A 10,000-nucleotide genomic window follows, 5' to 3' on the forward strand; every position below is an offset into this window, starting at 1 on the left:
TTGACTTAGCACAGCTCCTCGTGGTGTCCTGCAGAGTTCTACAAGCAGTAGCGAGTGGAAGAGTGACTTTCTATTGATTATAAGTATTATTTTTGACTACTTATTTCCGACTGCTTTTTCTCACTGAAAAGTATGTTTCTTTAACTAAATAAGCTCTGCAAATTTGTTTTTCTGCATTCCTGACTGTATTCCTGAGTTTTTGCACTTTTAAAGTTTGTTTTTGCTTAGTTTAACTAGTAGGCTACACACTTAAGTGTGCTAGCCGAATTAAAGCATTTACTGTGTTTCTGTACCTAATTTCTGCTACTTTGTAAAAAAAAAAGAAAAAAAAACAAAAAAATATCCTTGTTTCCCGCCTTTACTGAACTAGAATAGTGCAGTCTTCAGGTATTGCTGATCTCTGGGCTGTGTCATAGTTCCTTTGTTGCCCATATCCGTATTTGGATAGGAGGAAGCTTCTTTGCTCACCAGTGGGAGTGGGGAGCTCTGAGCAGCCTATCTGTCCCTTGAGGAGTGGTCCCAGCCCAGAAACTTGTAGCTTATTGACCGTTTTGGGCCATTTCCTATCTTTTTCTAACCCCCTGCTTTAAAGCCTGCTTTAGCGCGCTTTTGCGCGAATTTGCGCATAGCGCAGCATCGGGCAGCGCCGCTTAATTGGGTTTAAACTATTCCCAGCTCCACAAAGTCTACTCTTCACTTTTTCCCTTGGAACTGCTCTAACTCTCAAACTAAACACTCTATTCTCAATCTAAAACCCTGCACTTGCTCATATAAGCATTTTTTTTATAAGTTAACCACTAATAAACTAAAAAAGCCCTACATCCTCATATAATCCCCTTGAGTACCTCATCCCCTATTGGTCCTTCTGATTCAGTTACAAAGGAGTTCCCTATACTATTCTAGCATGTCGAAAGGTCAGTTGCTGGCTTCCTCTCCAGTCGAGCTGGTGAATCTGGGAATCTTGAGGCAATGTTACAACTGTCTCATGTATACAGACAACCCTCTCCTCCTCCCAACAAGTACAAATATATGTGAGAGATGCAACCATATAGCCAAACTGGAGGCTGAACTCTCTCGACCCAGTACTGGCGTAACCAGTCAGGAGGAGAAGGTAACCACACTACCATAAATCCAGTCTCACATAGACCTACCACAACTGCAAACCAAACACATAAACACACAAAAACATACCCGGAGGCTCTAAATAAAAATCTGCCAAAGCAGCAGAGACCTCCAAAGCAGACATCCAAGCAACCACTACCCCAAAACAAATCACATGCAACACATAGTTCACAAAGTCAGTGTGCCAAACAGTCACAGCCCTTAAGGCCTAACAACATACCTGATACACTTGTAATAGGTGACCCTATAGTCAGACACACTGACGTCCCGCTCACCAGGCTGAACAAGGAAAAGGTCACAGTGAGATGCCTGTCGGGCGCTAGAATCCGCCACATAACACAAGCACTCAAGTCACTCCAAAGCAGGTACAAATATGACTCAGTCATTGTCCATGCTGGTGTAAATGACCTGAGACGTACCTCCCTGGACTACATGAAAAGAGACATAGAGGAGCTCTCTGATTATGTAGCCCAGGCTGGTATGACCCTGACCTTGAGCAGCATCTTACCCTCACCAAGAATGATGCCACAGTATAAAGACAAAATGATCAATTTCAACAATTGGCTTACGTATTGGTGTCATTCAAAGGGGATCCAGTGTCTGTCTTCTTGGGATGACATGCTCGGCAAGCCACGCTGCTTCACAAGGGACGGCTTGCACCTGTCACCCCTGAGCTTTCAGATATTAGCAAAGGCTCTTGCCACCCCCATAGTGCCTTTTTTAGGCAAGGCTCAAAAGACAAACCTACCTCCTTAGACAACACAAGTTGAAAGAAACTAAGGGTAATGCTGCTCAACGCCAGAAGTCTAAACCTCAAGATGCACGCTCTTGAAGCCCTCCTCAGTATGGAGAACATCGATGTCTGTGCAGTGACAGAAACCTGGTTTAAGGCTCCCGAAAGCACCCCAGCACTACCAGGTTATACCTCATATCATGCTTTTTGGCCCCAAAACTTGGACCAAACCACAAAAGGAGGGGGAGTATCCATATTCATCAAGGATACCCACACCTCCAGGTTAGTGGCATTGCACGAAGCATCGGAGACCATCCATGTGCAACTAACAGTGGGCAAAACTGCCTTCCAGTTTGTAGCATGCTACAGACCACCCTCTCAAACTCAGGAACCCCACTTGGCCTTCCTGAAGACACTGGAAAATATGAAGGTCTCTCCAAACACCATCATACTGGGGGACTTCAACTATACAAACATAGACTGGGAGCATTACTCAAGCCCCAACACCTTAGCCCAAAGGTTCCTAGAATTCATAAACTCAAATGCTATGGAACAACTAGTCACCACTCCCACAAGAGGGGAAAACATACTAGACCTGATCATCACAAACATGGGAACACAACGTTCCATACCAGAAGTATACCCCACTTTGGTAAGATCAGACCATAAATTAATCTCACTGGAAATTCACATCCCGCCCCCACACCCAGCACAGAAGACCACAGTGAAGAACTTCTCAAAAGCTGACTTCACACTTCTTAAATCCGAAGTGGAATCCTTCAAGGCCCCCAGGCCAGTGGAAACTACAGCCCAATCTGCTGAATCCTTTATAAACCCATTCTATGGACACCTTCAGGAATGCATGGATCATGCAATCCCAAATAAAACCAAGACCCATTTCCCCAAAGGCAGGCGTCCTGTCTGGTGGACCCCAGCTGTTGTATTTGTAAGCTATACAACAGAAGCAGGAAGCTACTACATGATAGAGCAAAATCCCTAAAAGGGAAGGCATCTCTGATCAGTACTAGCAAAAAACTACGTTCCCTCATAAAATCATCCAAGGCCAGCTTTGAGAGAAAAATTGCACAAGACACTAAAGATAATCATAAGGCCTTCTTCAGTTATGTTAGAAGCCTGGGTGGCAACTCCCAGATATGCTCAGAGTTAGTCCATAATGACAAAAAATACACTGAACCCACAGACATTGCCAACATCCTGGCAAACAGGTTCAATGCAAACTCCCCCCCCTCCAAAAAGACAAATATCTATCCCAGCAGAGTGTTGCCTCCCTGACATCTCAGATGCCCAGGTGAGAGTCGCCCTCTCCAAAGCAAAAAACACAGCATCAATGGGACCAGACGGTGTTCCGGGCTGCGTGCTACATGAACTCCAAGAAGAGCTGAACCCACACATAAGGCTGCTGTTCAATCTCAGCGTTACTACAGGATATGTACCCAAAGAATGGCATACAGCAACAGTGGTCCCACTCCACAAAGGAGGTGCTTCTACGGACCCTGGAAACTACCGCCCCATAAGCCTGACTAGCCTGGTCTGCAAAGCTATGGAAAGGATCATTATGGAACTCATAAACAAAGACATTGGGGACCTACAGACACTGGATCCTACCCAATTCGGCTTTGTTAAGGGCAGATCTTGCCTCTTGAACCTGGTCGACATCTTTGAAACAGTCACCAAGGCCATTGATGAAGGTAAGGTAGTTCACACAGCCTACCTGGACCTCGCAAAAGCCTTTGACACAATACCCCACTCGGGCATCATAGACAAGCTCTCCAGCTTAAATATAAACCCCTATGTCATAAGATGGGTTGCAAACTGGCTCAAGGACAGAACCCACATGGTCAGAATTGCTGGAGCCATGTCAGACTCTAAACCAGTCACAAGTGGCATCCCACAGGGCTCAGTCCTGGGACCTCTCTTATTCGGTATATATTTTTCTGAGGTACAGGCTAACACAGGAGGAACGTGGCTGACCAAGTTTGCAGATGACTGCAAACTGGGCACCATAATTGACTCTCCAGCTGACACAAGCATCCTCCAAAAGGGACTCATAGAAATGGATAACTGGTGCCAGAGCCATGGCCTTAAACTAAACGCCAAAAAGTGTATAGTCATACCCTTTCGGAAAAACAAAGTGCCCACAAATTACCACATAGGTGGTAATCCATTAAGTACTGAAGAAGTAATTAGGGACCTAGAGACCCAAGTTGATAGTAATATCTCCTTTGACAATCACAATGCCAAAGTGGTTAGAAAGACCTTCTATATAGCCCATCTTATCATGAAAGGATTCACATCTAGATTAAGGGAGGTCATTGTGCCCCTGTACTCTTCCCTCATCCGGCCCATAATTGAGTACAATGCCCCATTTGGGATGTACCTTACCCGACACCTGCAGCAACTAGAAAGACCCCAAAAGTACCTCACAAAGAGGATCAAGGGACTCAAACAAATGCCATATGCTCCTCGGCTAAAGAAACTCCAGCTCTACTCAGTTGCATACCACCTACTCAGAGGCGATCTGTGCCTGACGTACAAAGCCATGTCCAACCCGGAATTAATGGACATGCTCCACCTCAGAAAATCCAAATCCCTTTGAGCTACACGATCAAGAGAATTGAACCTCAGCACAGAAATAAATAGGACATGCTGGAGGGACAGATTCATAACCCAGAGGCTCCCTTCACTCTAGAATAAAATCCCAGTCCATGTTAGGCAGAGCCCCTCACTGACTCTCTTCAAGAGGAATCTTGACAAGTGGATGGGAGATCGTAGGTTCACCCCGGGGGTCACTTCTGTGTCACTGCTAGACAGAGGCACAGTAAACGAACCTTAAAAAGGGCACAGTAAACTCATTCCAAGGGGTGGTGAAAGCCAAACACACTCTGGCTAGGCTTGTAAATGCCCTAGGGCAGATAGCCTAGTATGAACCTATGAACCTATGAACAAGTGGTGCTGTATTATACAAGGAATATAATTTAATACAATCAGGTTAATACAATCAAGTTAATACAATCAGGAAGGAGAATCAAAGAATGTATACGCGTATGCTTGCTCACAGGATGCAGGAGATCAAAATAGGGGAAGAGACCAGCCACCAATGGAGTCCCCAGGGTTCGGTGCTGAGACTTTCTGTTTGGCATATACATCTCAAAAGTAAAAGGGCTTTTGCTGACTAAGTTTGAGATGACTACAAGCTAGGAGCAGTTATTGAATCCCTACATGACTTAGCCATCATGCAGGAAGGTTTGTCCTAAACAATAACTGGTGCCAGAATCATGAATCGAAACTAAACTCCAAGAAATACGTTATAGTATCCTTTGGGATGTCATCTACTCCAGGGAGCTGCCAAATTGACAATGCCCCCTGAGAACTAACCCAGTTGTTTGGCATTTGGGAACTTATGTGTACAGTGACCTAACTTTTGACCAACATGTGCCCAGAGTCATAAGAAAGTCTTTCTGTATTGCACAGCGTATATCAATTTGATTGTGACTAGATCTAGAGATGTTGTTGTGTCCCCTTTACAAAGCCCTCATTAGGTCAATCATTTTGTCTAATGCCTACTTTGGCATGTATCTGTCCAGACCCATGCAACAATTGTAATACTCACAGAGATACCTTACTAAAAGGTTACAGGTCCTAAACAACAGGTCTTGCATGGACCACCTCAAAGATTTAGCACTATACTCAGTATCCTACAGAGTGCTTAGAGGTGACATGTGTCTGGCATACAAGGCATCCTCCAACCTAATACAAATGGCTCTAATGAACATCAGCAAGTCAAATGGCATCAGAAATGACATCAGAAATACTCAGTCCAGGTATCTAAACTGAATGTTGTGTAAAACAAAGCTCATCCATGTCCACATTCAAATGCAACTTGGAGCTAAGGATGGTTAATAGAAAATGTATTCCAGGATTGACCCTCATACCACTGCTGGATAGAGGCAGTTCCTAAATGCTGCATCCTTTGCGTGGGTCCCCTCAAATTATCTATAGTACAATCACATTTATTCTCACTAGGGCTAATATACAATTATCAGCCATGGGATTGGTAAGGCCAATCAGAAAAGGTTAATTCAAGCACCAAAAGGGAAATTGGCTAAGCTTAAAATGTCCTCCAAGAGAATCTATATCGTGACAGTAAATAGTTTTAAAAAATTGCCCTTTTTAGCTCACTAAGTGCCCCTCTCACCCTCTGCCCCCCCCCCCCGTCTTTAACAGCTTCCGGCGCCTCTGGCCTAGCCCCATCCACAATGGTGTGCAAGTGAGGATTGTTAACAGATTTGTGGATCTTGGGGATACACAAATACTAGGTAAAATGGGTCTGTCATTAACCATAAACACAAATTCATCTTTAGCACTTTGCCCTTGCAGTAACATATCATTCAACAAAAAGTTGATCTTGCTATAAGAAATATTAAACTTGTTTAATGAAACTTCCTCGTAGGTGTCCTCCATGAGCAGGGCATTCATACTGTTAGAATAATCAGTTTTCCCCATAATAACCAGACCACCCCCTTTGTCTGGTTTCATAATTCTCAAACTTGTATTTCCACAAATTTCATTAAATAACCTCCATTCACTTTCGGTAATATTGTGGAATTTGAAAATACCAGGTTGAGCTAAAAGGTGTCTGATATCCAATTCACTAATTTTATCAAAAGTCTGTAATAAATGGTGGACAGGCACTAGGTCTACGCAGAAGACAAACAGAAGGTGTAAAGTGATTATTAGAATTAAACCATAATACCAAGTTCATTTTTCTAATACATGATTTTTAAATCAACTAGCACATCAGAAATGTTAGGTCTTTTGGCTGGTACAAAAGTCGTACCTTTACCAAGAATGTTGGTATTGAAATTGTCAAGTCATTCTGAGGAGTACCTGTAAATTTTAAAATCTTTGGCACTACTGAAAATTATCTCCAATGGGCTGACACCAGTAGTCTCAGGTCTCAAGAATATTGTTGGTTCAATTTCTTGTTGCTCCTCTTCTTTGGTCTTGGCCCCTGTTTCATATATGCATGGTTGTTCATCGACCAATCCATTCTAGAGGTCGCTTTTCCTGTGATTCAAAACGGGTGGTATATTTAGGTCTATGCAAATCATGTCAAACATTTTACTTCGGAAAGACTGGTAGAAAGTTGAGAGAATGCATCTATGTCTATAATTATGACATAATACTAATGCACTATATAAACATATCCATTTAAATGCAGGACATGAATTTGTATTGTTTGTTTTGGAACAAATAATCTTGGACCCATGAGGTGGGTTTATGGAAGAATAAGTTGAGAGCTGTAAATTTTAGTGGGAACTGTTTCTCAATGCAACAATGTAGCCTGGTCTGAACAAAATGTGCTCTATTAATTGTATTTTAAAATTAAAACATTATGAGGTTTAAGTTTTTTATTTTTGATTAGGGTTAGAATTTCATATTTAATACTTACTAAGTTATATTATGGTAGTACTTGATACGGTATTTTGCACTGATTGATGTTTTCAATTCAACTGGCTTAGATCAACCATGCAATTTCATGCAACAGGTTTTTAAATGAATTGGATACATTTCTTTTTATTGCTCTAATGAAGTTCCACTATTTGAGAATGAAAGTACTCAGCATTGTGTATTAAAGGAATTCTGCACCAGTGTTGGCTTGTGTTTTTTGGTTTTCCTGTACCGCAGCAAGGTCAGTTTGTTTCCTGGTCTGTCTATCCTTGTTTTGGAGCTTTTTCTGGGTTTGAGTTTGAATCAGAAATCTGAGGAGAAAACCCTGTATCTGCCCCTTCATCTTCCTGTTCAGATTCAGAATCTTTTTTTTTTTTCGATAATCATTTTTATTGTTTTTCAAAACCATAATACAATTCACACACTATTTACATTATGTACAAAATTGCTTCCAATGTTTAGTTCCATTTCACATATCCACATCATACATTAACAATAGATATCGTATTAATCACGTAAAGGAAAACAAAAAAAAAAATAAAAACGAAAACATCTATCAGAGAAAATTAAAAACAAACTCAAGCCAACAATCTGTATTGTTTCTACATCTTCTATCCAATCTAAGATTGTGTTTGTTCACTTACTGTATGTCCTAAAAGAAAGTGGATAGGAACCTCTAAGCCAATATAATGTTAAAGATTTGCTCCCAAATTTTTATACTATTTATTCTTTTCTTGTTGTTGCTAATTAATAATTTATGCGCTAAAATATGCTTGATCACTAACAGCCTGCATTTTTGCCACGATGTCTGTGCTGGGTTCAACCAATTTGTGGCTATATATAATTTCATTAATAAACTGATATTCATAATTACGATCCTCTTTGATTTGTCTAAATTCTCCGGTGGGATGTGTAGAATCAAAAATTCCCAGGTGAGTGTTGAGCTTTGGTAACCCATTTTTTGTAACTGCAATTTTAATGAGTTCCACAATTTATAAATGCACTTGCAACTCCAGAACATGTGAAGCAGGTCCGCTGTCTGATCTAAACACTGTGGACATTTAGGTGAATTTTTTGAATCAAATTTGTGAAGAGTGAGATGGGTATAATACGCATTGTTAAATATCATCAGTTGAGTAAAGACCAGTTTTTGAAGGGATACTGATTTCAATGTTAAGTTAAACGCCTCTGCTATCTTACTATCATCTAGGGATGCCAATTTCTCTTTCCAGTATTTTGATAAAAGAATATGATTATTATATTTCCTCTCTTTTATCATTTTATACGCTGAGGATACAGATTCAGAATCTTGAATCCCTTCAATAAAAGAATTATCCATGTTTCTTTTACCAGAAGCTACTTCACCAGAAGGATGAATAGCCTGAATTAAACCCTGCACCAAATCCTATGTAAGGAAATTGGAGAAGCAGTAGACACGTGGTTAGTTTTCTTTTGTTTTTTTACAGGAAAAATGTTGCCAACTGTTCTACTAATGGCAGCAGCATCAGCTTCCTCAGGGATGGGTACAGCATTCTGACACAACAGGGAAGCCCTCCCTGTTCCTTCTTTCAGAACTCACAAGAGTGGCTCTCCCCTGCGCAATGAGGGGACCAGAACAGCCGCAGAGGATGTGGCTAACTCCTGGCATATATTTGCTCTAGGCAGTTGCTAGTCTGCTGTGGCGGCAATGGCTGTTTGCTTAACCTTTTCCTTTGTGGCTGGAAGAAAGTCTGAACATGGATACAGTAGTTTGTTCCATGGTCAGGTGAAAATGGTGCCACTTTCCTGGGGAAGACAGGCAACAAAAGCTGGTAAAAACTACAAGTCCTTTAAAAGTCACTTTTTTCATAGATAAACACAGTAGAAAGCATTTTAAAACTCTTTGCCAGCCCCCTTCACAAAAAAAGTAAAATAAACACAATTTCTCCACAGAAAATAATGTTTTCAGTTACTTTATCCAACTTTTAAACTAATAAAAAAAAACAGTGCTCCCATTTAAAACTACGATACAGTCTCACAACAGTCCATTAAAACACAGAACTCCTAGCTTTAAAATAACTTTCCTGAAGAGGAAAGTGATAAAACACAATATTTAGAAAATGGAAGATTTTTTTCCCATAAAGAGAACTCATCTGCCCAGCGAAGGAAACATATCAGGCCGACTGTTGATCCTCAAAAGCCTTAGAGGTGCAAACTTTTTGGTGGCATTAAAGCTCTGGGAGGCTTGGCGCCCCAACTTGTCTTTTAGTCCGCTCAGCTCAAGCTGCCTGACAGTGTCAGCACATGGATGGTGCCCTGAAGCTTTGAAAACTAGCTGGTTGTTATATCCTTGGCAGGATATAACCCATATAGCTAAGACTACTGCAACAGTGATCAACATGATGAACATGATAGGAGCAATACCTGGCAAGTGACCATGGGGACCACAACAAAATGCCTAGCAATGTACACTTTTAAGAAGACACATTTATAAGTTCTTACCACCCTTTATGAGCACTTAATAGTGTTTACCTCTCAAACTGAGTAGGTTGAAACATGACAACGCTGGTATAAATTTGTGTTTACCAATCCTTTTTTTCTGTCATTTCAGTACTCATCTCCTTTGAGATACTATGTTAATTCTGCCAGCTTACTTTGACTGATTCATTCTGAAATGCCAGGAAGATGTTTTGC

Source organism: Protopterus annectens, chromosome 3.part0 (assembly GCF_019279795.1).
Source record: "Protopterus annectens isolate FY-2018-M chromosome 3.part0, PAN1.0, whole genome shotgun sequence".
In the NCBI taxonomy this organism is placed as follows: Eukaryota; Metazoa; Chordata; order Ceratodontiformes; family Protopteridae; genus Protopterus; species Protopterus annectens.